General features: G+C 44.7%; 1 long non-coding RNA gene across 1 annotated transcript in view; it reads left to right on the top strand.

The window, feature by feature from the left end:
- Positions 1–3,690, top strand: part of LOC133207358 (uncharacterized) — a 70,942-nt gene extending 67,252 nt beyond the window's left edge. The window contains exon 2 of the long non-coding RNA XR_009724022.1: positions 3,567–3,690. This is a non-coding gene — a long non-coding RNA (uncharacterized LOC133207358). The remainder of the gene's footprint in view (positions 1–3,566) is intronic.
- The last annotated feature ends 9,966 nt before the right edge of the window (positions 3,691–13,656 follow it).

The following is a 13,656-nucleotide window of genomic DNA, read 5'->3' as shown; positions in this document are numbered from 1 at the left end:
TGACCTGTTCTTCTGGTTTAAAATTCCTAGGGCCTCACCTTGGAAAATTTGACCTCATCGTGACCATCATAACTTCGTTTAACTGTTTGCAATTGTAATTTTACAATTTACATTTGGGAAAAGCAAGGCAGAGGTGACATGGGGTAGTGCTGCAAGGCAGAGGTGGTGCTATACCCCTGTTGCTGAGCCCTAGCCTGTAGTGCAAAATGACCTGTAGTTTGGCTTTAAAGTTGCCCAAAATGAGTGTTCAGTTCTCATGAGACTTGTATAACAAGATGTTACCAGACTCTTGCCTCCTTCATACTAAACCAGAATCTTAATTTCAAGCTTTTTGGAAGCAGACCTGTTGCTTGACATATATTTATGTATACCGATTATAACTGCATCTGTCACTTACTACTGATACATAAGTGCATTCAGATACAACTAATTGAAGAACTGAGGGTTGAGTTTCTCCCACTTGAGGGTACAGTACATCAGTAGACCTGGCCTTTAATTGTCAGTGCTCATGCCAGATAATGAAAGCCTGCTCTTTCTTCAGAGGCAGCTGCAAATTCATCATTTCCAAGCTATGAGTTTGCACTCCCCTGTCTTTATAATTCAGTAATGTGTTACAGTCCACAAGACTTTGATTTCTGGCTGTCAGCACTATGTAAATCCCCAAGTTTCTGTGCAGACCTCTGAAGTAATGTGGATTTTTTTGCCAGGTCTACTTGAGCCGTAACTGGAGCCCTGGGCAGCAATGCAGTCATGAAAAAGTGTGATTTGCATGTCTGCAATGGGGAGAAGCAGAGTTATTTGAGCTGCTGTGGTTATATAGGCTCTTGGAAACTAACCTCTCTCCTGAAAACAAAATCTAACTACAACTAATGCTCAAATCATTATAAAGGATCCAGGTCCCAACGACCTGAATACGGAAGCGGGATTCGGGATGCTTATTTGTTGTGTGACTCGGGCAGGTCGCAGTTTTCCTGCCCCTCACTTTCTTGGAGAGGTGCTACTTGGTAAGTACTGTGAGATTGAGAGATGGAAAACAGTAGCCTCTGATGTTCCTGAAGTTATGCATTCCAACTGCAACGTTACTGTATAAAATGTATGTTTACACAAAACACCAATATGCCTATTTCAAACTCTTAAATATCTCTTTTAAATAAATGTATATGGACAATATTTGCTCTTTAGCTTTCATCTTCAGAAAGCCTGTTTTACTGAGAACATGCTCGTATGGTGGCAGGGGGTCTTAGTTTGGACACAGCAGGTTTCCCTCAATGATAAGCAAATCATCAAAAGTTCTACTTCATATAATCACAGACAGGTTTGTGTTGGAGAGGACCCTAAAGCTCAGCCAGTTCTAACCCCCTGCTACAGGCAGGGACACCTTTCACAAGACCAGGTTGTGCAATTATGTTGTGGAATGGAGATACCAAAAAAAAAAAACTTTTTACACACCAAAAAGAGGGCAAGGGATGCAGAAAATGGGAGAAAATGCACAATAAAATAGGTGTACACTAAAGAACCATATTTTAACAAATTACTACCATAGAAAAATGTCTACGAAGAAGCAGCAACATAAGTAACATGCTAATTTCCAAAAGCGCTAGAAGACACAAATAAAACTCCATCTTTCCCAAGCAGCTGGTGCAATGAAATTGTGTATTACTGCATGTGTCTGGCAAAGGGAAATCTTGTGGGAAGAGAAGTTATTGAAAAATTACCATAAGCCATTTTTACACCTTTGGAAGCACAATGTGGAGCGCGTTCCAAGGAGCATTTTGGGATGCAGGGAAGAGGGTGTGAGTTATTTGGAGACATGAACTCAGGCCTATGGACAGAGCGGTCACCCTTGAGGGTGGTGGGATGCGGTGATATTGGTGCCCCTGGAATTATGGACTGTATGGTGACCTTTCGTAAGTGGGCAGGTGCCTGGCTCAGCCCCTTGCTTTCTGTTTTAGCATATCCATAAACCCCAAAGCCAGGCACGTGCCACACCATGCGCTGTGATTAGCAGCGCAGTAGGTAGAGATAAATAGCGAGCAGCATAGTAATAACAGTCCTGACAAATAAATAAAATAAAACCTGCTTGTTGTTATGAGAATTGCAGGCTCCTGGGAATTGAAATCTGTGGCTTGTGCTGAGCAAAGCCTTTGCCTTTTCATCACTGTGCCATAAGATGAAGTGTCTCTTTCCTGCTTTTATTTTTTTTAAAGTGTTGCTCTTGGACAGCATGCAATTACAGCAATTTGCATGTTGCACTATGTGGGATTGTACCTTTCAAATACCAGCATGTAGCAGAGTGAGGCAGAAGCTCTGAAGCCTCGGGAATCTTAGGAAGCACGTGCTGACCCCAAGACCCCGAGACCTGCAGTTGCTGTAGTACCAAATGACTCACTTTTGGTCTGACTTTCCTCCAGTGCTAGGATTCCAGTAGAGACCAATGCAGAAAGCTTCTGAAAAGGACGTTTGTAACTCCCACATCACCCATCTAATTCCTCCATGCTCCTCCAGTTTCCAGTCATGCTGTGCCCTGACTGGGGCATCACTTTGCTACCTGCCATGGCAAACGGAGTTATCCCCCAGGATGTAGGTGGCAAAGGTTTAGAGCTGGAAAGGGGTAGACGGCTTTTTGCTCTACCTGTTTGTACACTCTGAACACCACATACATTCCTGTACATGAACACTGGGTAGCTCTGTGACCCTGAGCAACTCCTGGTATTATTAGCAGGAGTGTATTGTCCAGCCTGAGTTACGGCTGAACCCTGAGAGCTTTTACTGCTGCACATACACTACTGGTATTCTACTGATCTACAAGCCGTGGTTTCTAGGTCATCGTTGACAAACTTGACTTCAAGAGGCCATTGATTTGGTTGTCAGAGAAGGTTGAAGCTGGAGGATCCCTGGGTGCAGCTCCAGGAGCTTCCTACCTGAGGAAGGGACTTACCTGTGAAAGCACAAACCCCGTACTTGCCCTATCTCAGTGATGGGGTTAAATGCTTAGTAAGACTTTATTATTGTCACAACTTTTGCTGACATCTGGCACTTAACACAGATGCATGAAATTTTAAGTATGAGAAACATTAACAAAGCAAAATGCCTCTGCCTGTGTGTGTTTCAGAAGCCCTTATTTCACAGCTGTCCTACATCTTGCACTATATATATATATATATATATATATACACACACACACTATTGCTGTGGTTTGTAAACTCTCTTCATGTCTGCATTCGAATAACAACCTCTGGTCTAACTAAGGGGGAACATTTCATGATATTCCAAGCATTGACAATGACATTAAATGATCTTCCACAGCAGGAGAGAGGGAAATAAAAACTCACCCTTGATAACATGCTGCTTTAAAAAGCTGCATGATGAATGCAGACCACAAGGACTGCTCTGTTATGAAAAGTATTGTACACTGTTGTGTATGGGTCCAAACTATTTCAGAGAAAGAAGCGTGTCGAGTGAGCTCTAAACCAGACATTTTAATAAGGAAAATATCTCATTTTAACTGTGTATAGATTATTTTCCCCTGAGGTGGATATTTATTTCTATTTTATTTTCTTTTTCAGATAAAGGAAACGGGAGAGCTATCGTCAGCCACAGCCGGTGTATGGGATATTTGACGGCAAACTTCCACAGTACATAGCAGAAATACAGCTCAACAGTGTATTAATAAATATGTACTTACTCATACATTCTCTGACAAGGTCTTCAAAGGTATGATGAAATACAGTGACAGAGTTCATATGAGTGGGAGGTTGGTGTAAACTTATGCATACAGCTGAAGAAAGATGCCTCTTCATAAGAAATGACCCCACTGGGGTAGGACCAGGAAACTATTTCTGGCCAGACAGGCTTTGCTCCTTGTTCCTGTAAGCAAGCAGTGTCCCCCATGTGTGTTCTGCTAGTAGGGACAGGAACAACCTGTGATGTGCCTCAGATCCCCACCACCAACCTTCTCTGCTGGGTTTCAGACTTCAGCTCAGCCTGTATTGTCCACCCTCACGTTAACTCTCCTTCTCACACCTGCTTCGTTCCCATTTCCCTGACTTTACCTTGTGCATGAGGACAGCAACTCTGCCATGTCTTTCCAGGAGCATCTCCTTGCTGCTGCCCACCAGCATCACAGGACGGTTGCTTTCAAAGCTAGTATGGTCATTTGCCTGCCCAGGGAAACTGATTGTGTTTCCAAAGGTATGAGGAGATTTTGAAAGTCATAGAATCATAGAATCAACCAGGTTGGAAAAGACCTTCAAGATCATTAAGTCCAAATGTTCCCCAGCACTGCCAAGGCCACCACTGACCCACGGCACTGAGGGCCTCATCTACAGAGTGTGTGAACACTTGCAGGGATGGTGAACACTGCAGCCCTGCCCTGGGCAGCCTGTTCCAATGCCTGAGCACCCTCTGGGGCAGGAATTGTTCCTCAGCTCCATCTAAACCTGCCCTGGTGCAGCTTGAGGCCATTTCCTCTTGTCCCATCCCTTGTTCCTTGGGAGCAGAGCCCAGCCCCTCCTGGCTCCATCCTCCTTTCAGGCAGTTGTAGGCAGTGATCAGGTCCCCCCTGAGCCTTCTCTTCTCCAGACTGAACCCCCAAGGTCCCTCAGCCCTTCCCCATCACACTTGTACTCCAGGCCCTGCTCCATCTCCATTCCCTTCTCTGGCCTCGCTCCAGCCCCTCAATTTCTCTCTTGTAGTGAGGGGCCCAGAGCTGAACACAGGATTCGAGGTGCAGCCTCACCAGTGCTCAGTGCAGGGGCACAATCCGTGCCCTGTCCCTGCCTCCACACTGGTGCTGATACAAGCCAGGATGCTGTTGGCTTCTTGACTGCCTTGGCACAAGCTGCTCATGTTCAGCTCCATCATCCAGCAACCCCAGGTCCTTTTCTGTTGGGCAGCTTTCCAGCCACTCTTCCCCCAGGCTGTAGCATTGCATGGGGCTGTTGTGGTTATATCTGAGTCTTCAGAGCCAGGTGGATTGCAAGGTGAACCTCTTCTCAACAGGACAGAGTCACGGTGGTTTATGGTCCTCCTATTCTTTTCCACCTTGCTGCTCAAGTGGGATTGGGATTACCTCTTCATCCACTGCTGAAGAGCAGGAGACCCTCAGGGATAGGATTTACCGTCCACCTCTAGCAGCAGCCAGTGCCAAGTGCTTCAAGGAACTGACTATTTAGCACAGCTGCTACAAGAGTTGTGTGGTAGCTTGGTCTTTCCAAAGCCCTACTTCAATCCTCTAACATCCTAGTTTAAGCAAAAAGTTTGAGTTGTGCCAGTAGGCATCTGGGTGAGGTTTATTCTCTGTATCTAGTCATGATCTCAGACTGAAAAGGGCTTTCTTGTGTATTATCTGGAATACTTCTGCTGTACATCTGCACCACCTTAAGCATCCTACTCAAAAGCTTCTCTCTTCCTGCCTACACTTTGAATTTTCCTGTTGCTCATTTTTTCGTCCAAACCCTGAAACTAGGTATGACCAAAAAGCAGTGTTGGGAAAGAAAAACCCAGCCAGCCAACCAACATGTGGAAGCTTGTCTGCTGAATTCATGTTCGGTGCAAACTCTGTCATAAAAATCATGCATGGTTTGGTTGGTCATTTGTTTTTTTTAACACAGAGCATGCCTGAAGGAAGCAATGTGTGTTATGCTATAGTCTCTACTTCCACTCTTGGGGGTTGTGTATTCTGTTTCAGTAAACAGGTGTAGCATAAATGAAAATCCTGTGTATACAGAGCTACTGATACTTGCCCAGATCTCTGGAAGCTCAAATCTCTCTTAATCTACTATTTCACTCTGCTCCTGAATGTCAGTTTTTGTTGCATGCTCCCTTTATGAGGTACATAAAGCCCCAAATATCTTTAATATCAAAATAAGAGATGGATTTTATGTTTCTTAGGTTTCAGTTGCTTACTCAGCTGTTACATTCAGATATTCAGTGGTGAGCTTTTTATTGTTCACTATGAATTCCTTAAAAGTGTTACTGTTTTGTGATTTGGAAGACTTACAAAAGACTGGTATTTGACATATATCACACTGGGACATTTCTTGTTGCCCCTGGCATGCAGGACTGCCTATTGTATTGACTTGATTATTGGCATTTGATAAACCTAATAAAGAACTTCCCAACATCTGTGGAGCATTGGGAGAAAGAATTTAATCCTGACCTCATCAGATGATAAGGCTTGTTTTGTAGAGCGACTGCCTGAAATCAGCTTTCATGCTGGAAATAAGTGAAAGGTAATTAAAAACTACTGTTTTCAATCAGGAATTACAAAAACTGGGGCCATTTAGAACCAATGACAGTACAGTGAGATATTTCCCTAGCCAGGTTTAACAGCCAGAGCTGTAACTATAAGTCAGGGAGGATGATTTTCTCTTCTAAAGCAGAACATTCCCCTGTGCTGTACTCCTCTTGTCCTCTTGCTGGTTACATTTCTCAGGCTATTATGGTACTTTTTTTCTATTCATGTGATAGTTTGAATTAACATTAAAAGAAGTGGAGAGGGATGAGAAATCCTGGAATAGAACTTGATACGAATTGACAGGTAGGAGCTATGTTGATTTATATTCATTGAGAAATATAATCTAAATATAAAAAGAAAGGAGTTAACAACATGTATAACTTCAAATAGGTTATAATATTAGCTTTGCCTTGTACTTCCCATATCACTCCTGAAATTTGAAAGGTTTTTTTTGCACTTCTGATTTTCACTCGCTGCCTTTGATAGTGAAGTCCTTCTTGCTTCTGGTTTTGGACAAAGCAATAAGATTGATTTATACAAAAAACTGAAATAAATTAGGCAAAGTAAAAAATAGTGGGGTTTGATGGAAGATGTGTTTGTGCCTGGACATTAGTTAATGAGCTTCATATGCATATCTGATTTTGGACTGTTTAGGCATCCATTTTATAGCACTGAGACTGGAAGTTCTGTTACGATGTTCCTATGGTAAAACAGTAGTAGTACTGAGAATTTGTTTTGGTTCTGGACATCCTGAGCAAGAAAGTGTCCATCCTACGGAAGGACATACCACATACTTCATTCAGCAGCAACGTAATGCCAGGAATGCTGCTTTTGAGAGATATTGAGCAATGCCTGTCATTAAATTATGGTTAGAGCGCTCAGTATTTCCCAGAAATGGCCCCTGGGGATGGAGAGTGAGAGTGAAGATTCACACCTCTATTTTAGGCAGCATTAGGCAACTAATTGGGTTGTATTTGAATAAAGCCAGAAGCCTGATTTCCTTATGGAGCCAGCGGAGAAAAATTAGGTACCTTTGGGGATGTGTCTGATCCAGAATGTCAAAATGCTCCTAGAAGACATATCCCATAGAAAAGGTCTGTTTTCTGTGAAACTCAGGTCTCCATTAGGGTATTTTAGGGTTCCAAGATCTGTTTCGAGTCTCAAAAAACTTTTGCCAGCAGGGAGCAACCAATGCTAGGTAGTTACATGCAGAAACATTGAACCCATGGCAGCCTCTCCTGACTGAGATAGCTGCAGGTGCCGAATTTATTCCAACAATGGGGACGTGTAACTTTGAGAGAGCGGATTGTAATGACTGCCACTTTGGCAGCCCCAGTGGTAATAGTACAATGAGATTAAACAGATGTAATGGTAATTTGTCTGCAAGTATCAGTTTACTTTCCATTTAAAAATATGTTAGCTTTCAAGTTGAAACACAGATTTCAGAACAACAAGGGGTCTACAGGAAAAAAAGAGATTTGGAAGTGGCAAATAACTACTGGCTAACTTTGGACTAGCACTAGGCAGCGTGTTCTGTTTTTCATTGGAAGCCATGGCTCAGCTGGTGAGCTGAGCCGCTGTGGGCTCTTTTTCCATTCATTGTGATTTTTGTCTCATCTTGGGCACAGTCCTCCTGGTAAAGGACTACACATTTGAACAAATTGCTTCTCAGCCTGAGTAGTCCAACACAGCAAAGAAAAAATGACCAGATGCTTGTCTCTTTCCCAGAGGGAAGAGTGCAGTGGTCTAACCGTCAGGTTTGACATCTCTAATCAGCAGTTCAAGCCCTGGCAGTCATTCAGAGGTACATAATGCAGACTTGATATTTTGGCTGGGGACTGGATGGTGTAAAGAATTAGGCACAGGCAAAACAGTTTCCAAAGGGAGGTGACAGCAGATGAAAACAGAATTTGTTCAGTGCTGTAATTTGTTGTCAGCATGACTGCTCTGTGTCCACAGGGTGCTGGGACAGGTGCTTTGTGAACCATGACACAAGAAAATCCACACAAAGGCAGAAAAGAGGCTTAGCTTGTGATGCTGCTGGAAGGCTATCTGCCCCGTGGTCACACAGCCTGGTCACTTTAACCTGTACTGAACATTGCCCCTGCCCCAGTTCATTCAGGCAATATGCATGAGATATGAGAGAGGATCTCAGTAGCTTTGACAGTCTGTGACCCTGCAGTCCCCTGCCCAAGGTAGAGGTATGTCTCTGGGAACTTGTTGCAGGTGCCATCTCTGCCTGTGCATAGCTAATATCCTTTTTCATAATTATATGGTATCCTTTTTTTGATAATTAAATATTATGAGTGCTGTCACTTTTCCTGCAGGTTTCCACAGGGAAGGGTTCAAGGCCAAAGAATCCCAGACTGGTTTGTCTTGGAAGGGACTTCAAAGCTCACCCAGTTCCAGCTCCCTGCCATGGGCAGGGACACCTTCCACTAGAGCAGCTTGCATCAAGGCCCTGTGTCCAACCTGGCCTTGAGCACTGCCAGGGATGGGGCAGCCACAGCTTCTCTGGGCACCCTGTGCCAGCACCTCAACACCCTCACAGGGAAGAGCTTCTGCCTAAGAGCTCATCTCAGTCTCCCCTCGGGCAGGTTCAAGCCATTCCCCTTGGCCTGTCCCTACAGGTCCTTGTCCCAAACCCCTTTCCAGGTTTCCTGCAGCCCCTTTAGGCACTGGAGCTGCTCTAAGGTCTCCCCTTCAGGAGCCTTCTCTTGTCCAGGCTGCCCCAGCCCAGCTCTCTCAGCCTGGCTCCAGAGCAGAGCTGCTCCAGCCCTCGCAGCATCTCCATGGCCTCCTCTGGCCTCGCTCCAACAGCTCCACGTCCCTCTTGTGCTGCTGCCCCAGAGCTGGATCAGGGCTGCAGGGGGGGGGGTCTCCCCAGAGCGCAGCAGAGGGGCAGGATCCCCTCCCTGGGCTGCTGCTCACACTCTGGGGGTGCAGCCCAGCACATGGGGAGGTTCTGGGCTCAAGCGCTGACTGAAGCTGGGTCATGGGGAGCTTCTCTTCACCCAACACCCCAAGTCCTTCTCCTCAGGGCAAAGAAAACAGCCATGGGTGAAACTGGGTATGTGGCTCTTGTTCAGTATGTTGCTTCACTTCCACTTCTTTGGATCACTGATAACACTAACACAGGTTTCCAAGTTACAGCTATGGCAAAAGTTCAGCCTCTTCTACAGATTTTGTGCAAGAGGACAGCAGCCTCCCTCATGATGATTAGATGCTTTCAGTTGGACAAATGTGTTCTGAGGTGTCAAAATCTGCATCTTCCTCAAGCAAAGGGGCTGGAGGGCCACATATACAAGAGTATTCGATCTGTCACAATTTAGCGGTAAGGTGTTGCTAATGCTGCATCTAATGGAAATATCTTCCATCCCTGATTTATATGAATTGCAGGCACTTCCATACAACATTTCTGGCATTTAGATTTCAAGGTCATAAATTATTTTCTTATCATTTGATATTAGCTATAAAATATCCGTATTTTAATGTATTAGTGTAGCATTAGCTGTAATCCTCTGAGACCTGCTGTTGATTGAGAGTCTAGCAAAGCTTTTCAGCTCTTGCTTCCTTTCACTTTTGTGACTAATCTGTTGACATCAGTGGTGTTTGCCTGATTGTTCATGCACTTAGAATAAGACATGTCCCTGAAAGCCTTTTGGCAATCTGTGAGTAACTTCTGTGCCCTGCTAATTGTATAAAAATGGCTTTCATTGTTTTTGCAAACAGAGGGGTTATTTGATGGAGTATGAGGGTCGACAGAAAGGATAAGGGTCTTCCAGAGTTTGCATCACCTGATTCCGAAGGAGGTGTCTAAGAGTGATACCTTGAAACTGTGTTGTTTCACTCTACTTACTGTAATGAAGAATCTCAGATGCAGGAGACACCTGCATTTTACATGACAAAAATGTGATGCAGAAGAACATGGCTGGGATTGTGCCAGTGCACGAGAAATTCAACTTTTGCTGTCAGCACTGCCACTTATCTCTCAGGGCTGTTTAGGACGATGGGTTAGTGAGGCTGGAGTTTCTTCAGCACCTCCTCTGGGGAGCAGCAGCATTTGCTGAGGCTAAAGACACAGTGATCAGGATTTGCTTTGAACTCTAAAAAACTCCTGTGGAGGGGATGCATGGGCTCCTGAAAGGAAATCAGTGCTTGCAGAAAGAGGTGCCTGTGATGGGTAGGACTAGCTAGGGCCACAGGAGCCTCTCTGTTGGAGATAGTTGTTCTGTCTCAGAAGGCTTTGCTACCTGGAGAGCTGAGTACAGAAAGGACACCTCAAACCCAGAAAATGCACTGAACTGGTTACTGAAAGCTGCTGTAACATGAGCGTGGTTTCCAAAATCATTAAAAATGAAGCAAATTCACTTTTCAGCCTAACTCTTACAGGCAGCTTCCCCATGTAAGCATGAGGATTTCTCAAAGGGTGTGCTCTGATTTCAGTAAAACATGGGGCTATGACACAGGGTTAGGCACAAGTAGACTTCAAAATAACCTTCAGGAAAATGCAGGGAGAAATATTTTTTTTTGCAGAGGCATGAATTGCTGAATTTTTGTAGCATGTGCTGGCACAAGGTACTCTGGACTTTGCCCTCACTCTCTTTAGGGAAAACAAATCTTTCCAGGAGACTTCAAAACTGCTTTAAGAGAAGAAACATCTTGGCAATCCATCAGAGAACATAATGCACCAGAGGCACCTGAGCATCTGATGGTAAGTCACTGAGAATTTCACAGCCACATTTTATTCTGAAAGAAGGTCATGTTCATAAATTTATAAGGCTGAGCTGACTCCCACATGGCTTGATGTCCAGAAAAGTCCACAGCTGGTCCAGCTCAGACAGGACCAATACCCGCTTGTGTAAGAACAGAAAAGTTGGCAGGTTTTGTTTATGATCATCAAGCAAAATGCCTGTTAAACCTTCATATAACTTCCAGAAAGAAAACTTTTCCTAAGAAAATCCCCATCTGGAATTACGATGAGAATCAGGGAAAATGAAAGAGTTCTGACCTTGAGAACAGCAGAACGTGTGTGAACTTTATTGAGACATTTCTCACAGTTTATGCATGATAACTTTGAGAGGATCTTGGCTGCTGAATCTAGGATCATCAGAGGAGAAAGCACCGGCATCTTTTAAAGTTTGGATATTGCAGCAGACAAACCTTTTAATCCTATTTGTTACAGCAGATTTACTGTCCTTTGTTCAAGTTATAAAGTTGTTCTGGGAGGACAGGGGAAGAACTCATTCATTTTGATGAAATAAGGGCTATAACAGGAAGGCCCAAAATACAGATGCATCCCTATAACCTGGCAAGTGAACTCCAGAAGTGTGGCTGGTATCCACGTATCGTGATATCCTCTCTGCTGTTCCTGGCAGTGCATTGGTTGCAAGCCTGTGTGACAGATAAGCCATCACCCCTTGCTAAGTGAGGTTGCCTGTAGAGTCATTGGGCTGAGGGTGCATGTGATCTCTGATGGGCTCTCTGGACCAGCATGGAAGTATATCACAGGCAGGCTGTTACCTTCTCCAGCGGTGAGAACCGGAGATGGTACTGTGCTCTGCTGCAGGGAATTTAAAAGGAGGTGGGCACCTTTACTTGTGATGATCATAGAATCATTGAACCAATCAGGTTGGAAAAGACCTTCAAAAGCAGCGAGTCCAATCTTTACCCCAGCACTGCCAAGGCCACCCCTAACCCACGGCACTGAGGGCCTCATCTACATGGTGTGTGAACACTTGCAGGGATGGTGACTGCAGCCCTGCCCTGGGCAGCCTGTTCCAATGCCTGAGCACCCTCTGGGGAAGCAATTGTTCCTCAGCTCCATCTAAACCTGCCCTGGTGCAGCTTGAGGCCGTTTCCTCTTGTCCCATTCCTTGTTCCTTGGGAGCAGAGCCCAGCCCCTCCTGGCTCCATCTTCCTCTCAGGCAGTTGTAGGGAGCGATCAGGTCCCCCCTGAGCCTTCTCCAGCCTGAACCCCCCAGCTCCCTCAGCTCTTCCCCATCACACTGGGGCTCCAGGCCTGCATCAGCTCTGCTGCCCTTCTGTGGCCCTGCTCCAGCACCTCAATGTTTCTCTTGTAGTGAGGGACCCAGAACTGAACACAGGATTCGAGGTGCAGCCTCACCAGTGCTCAGTGCAGGGGCACAATCTGTGCCCCGTCCCTGCCTCCACACTGGTGCTGATACAGGCCAGGATGCTGTTGGCTTCTTGGCTGCCTTGGCACAAGCTGCTCGTGTTCGGCTCCATCAGTCAGCACCCCAAGGTCCTTTTCTGTTGGGCAGCTTTCCAGCCACTCTTCCCTCAGGCTCTAGCATTGCATGATGTGATGTCCTATCATTAAAGAATGAATTATTTCATCCTAAGTATTGTAAGGACATTTACTTAGAAGCTCCTCAGTGCAGCACAGGAGAATGTGAACCAATGCAAGGGTCGTGTGGAAGAGAGACAACATTTAGATTTACCAGCTTGACTCACAAATGGCAAAACAGGAAAGGTGATTAAACTCTAATCACAGGAAAACAAGAACTTATCATATGGCATTACAGCTAGATTTCTCAAGGCAGCAAATCCAATACTCTACTTCAGAGAAGGGTGAAGCCACAGATGTACTGCTTCCTTTCAAATATGTGCCAAGGCAATTGAAGTAGTTGCTTGCCTTGCCAAAGCAAAAAGTGTTTTTTTGTGTCTGTATGAAAACTAAAAGCTCTTAACTCTATCTGACCTGCCTAATAATCTCATTAATTGTAAGCCACCTAGTTATTTTAAGGTTCTTTCTAAGAGGGACTAAATTCTGCTCTATGTTGCTGTACTTCTGGAGCAACATCAGCATGGCTTTACTGTGGCTACCTAATGCTTACGTTAAGAAAACCACAAGCTAAACAAAAGAGCCCAAAAAAGTTAATTATAACAAAACTATGAACTCTGTATGATGTATTAGAGGGCACTGCATAACGGAAAGATGTCACAGACATGGAAAAACATACAAAGAATGTTTTCTGATCCCTGTTGTAGGTGGTAGGAGAAGGTGTGCTTGGCAGAAGGTGGCCATGGCAGAGTACATGTGCACTGGTAGGATGAGGGTCACCATGCTAACACTGGAATGAAGCCCTGGGATCGACAACAACCTGCATCAGGGAAAGCAGCATGCTGACGAGGGCTGGTGGGAAGAAAAACAAGTAAGAAAGGAGAAAACTTCACTGCAGCTTGCAGTCTGACTTGCACCAATTTTCTAATTATGTTTAAAAGGCACTTAAGTAAGTGTGATGAAATTATGTGTTCTGATCGGCTGCATAGTTGGGTGAATTCATAAAGGTGTATAAAATATTCCTTGTAACAAATGAAAGGGGAGTGGTAATTCTGGAGAACAAAATTACATGAGAAGGAGGTAATTGCAGATAATCTTACAGTGGATAATA

The sequence above is a fragment of the Neopsephotus bourkii genome, unplaced genomic scaffold, assembly GCF_033783945.1.
Source record: "Neopsephotus bourkii isolate Nb327-2 ecotype Australia unplaced genomic scaffold, CSIRO-AGI_Nbou_v1 NB_1870, whole genome shotgun sequence".
Classification (NCBI taxonomy): domain Eukaryota; kingdom Metazoa; phylum Chordata; class Aves; order Psittaciformes; family Psittacidae; genus Neopsephotus; species Neopsephotus bourkii.
The sequence above is the reverse complement of the archived record's forward strand: the minus strand, read 5'-3'. Positions and strand labels throughout refer to the sequence as shown.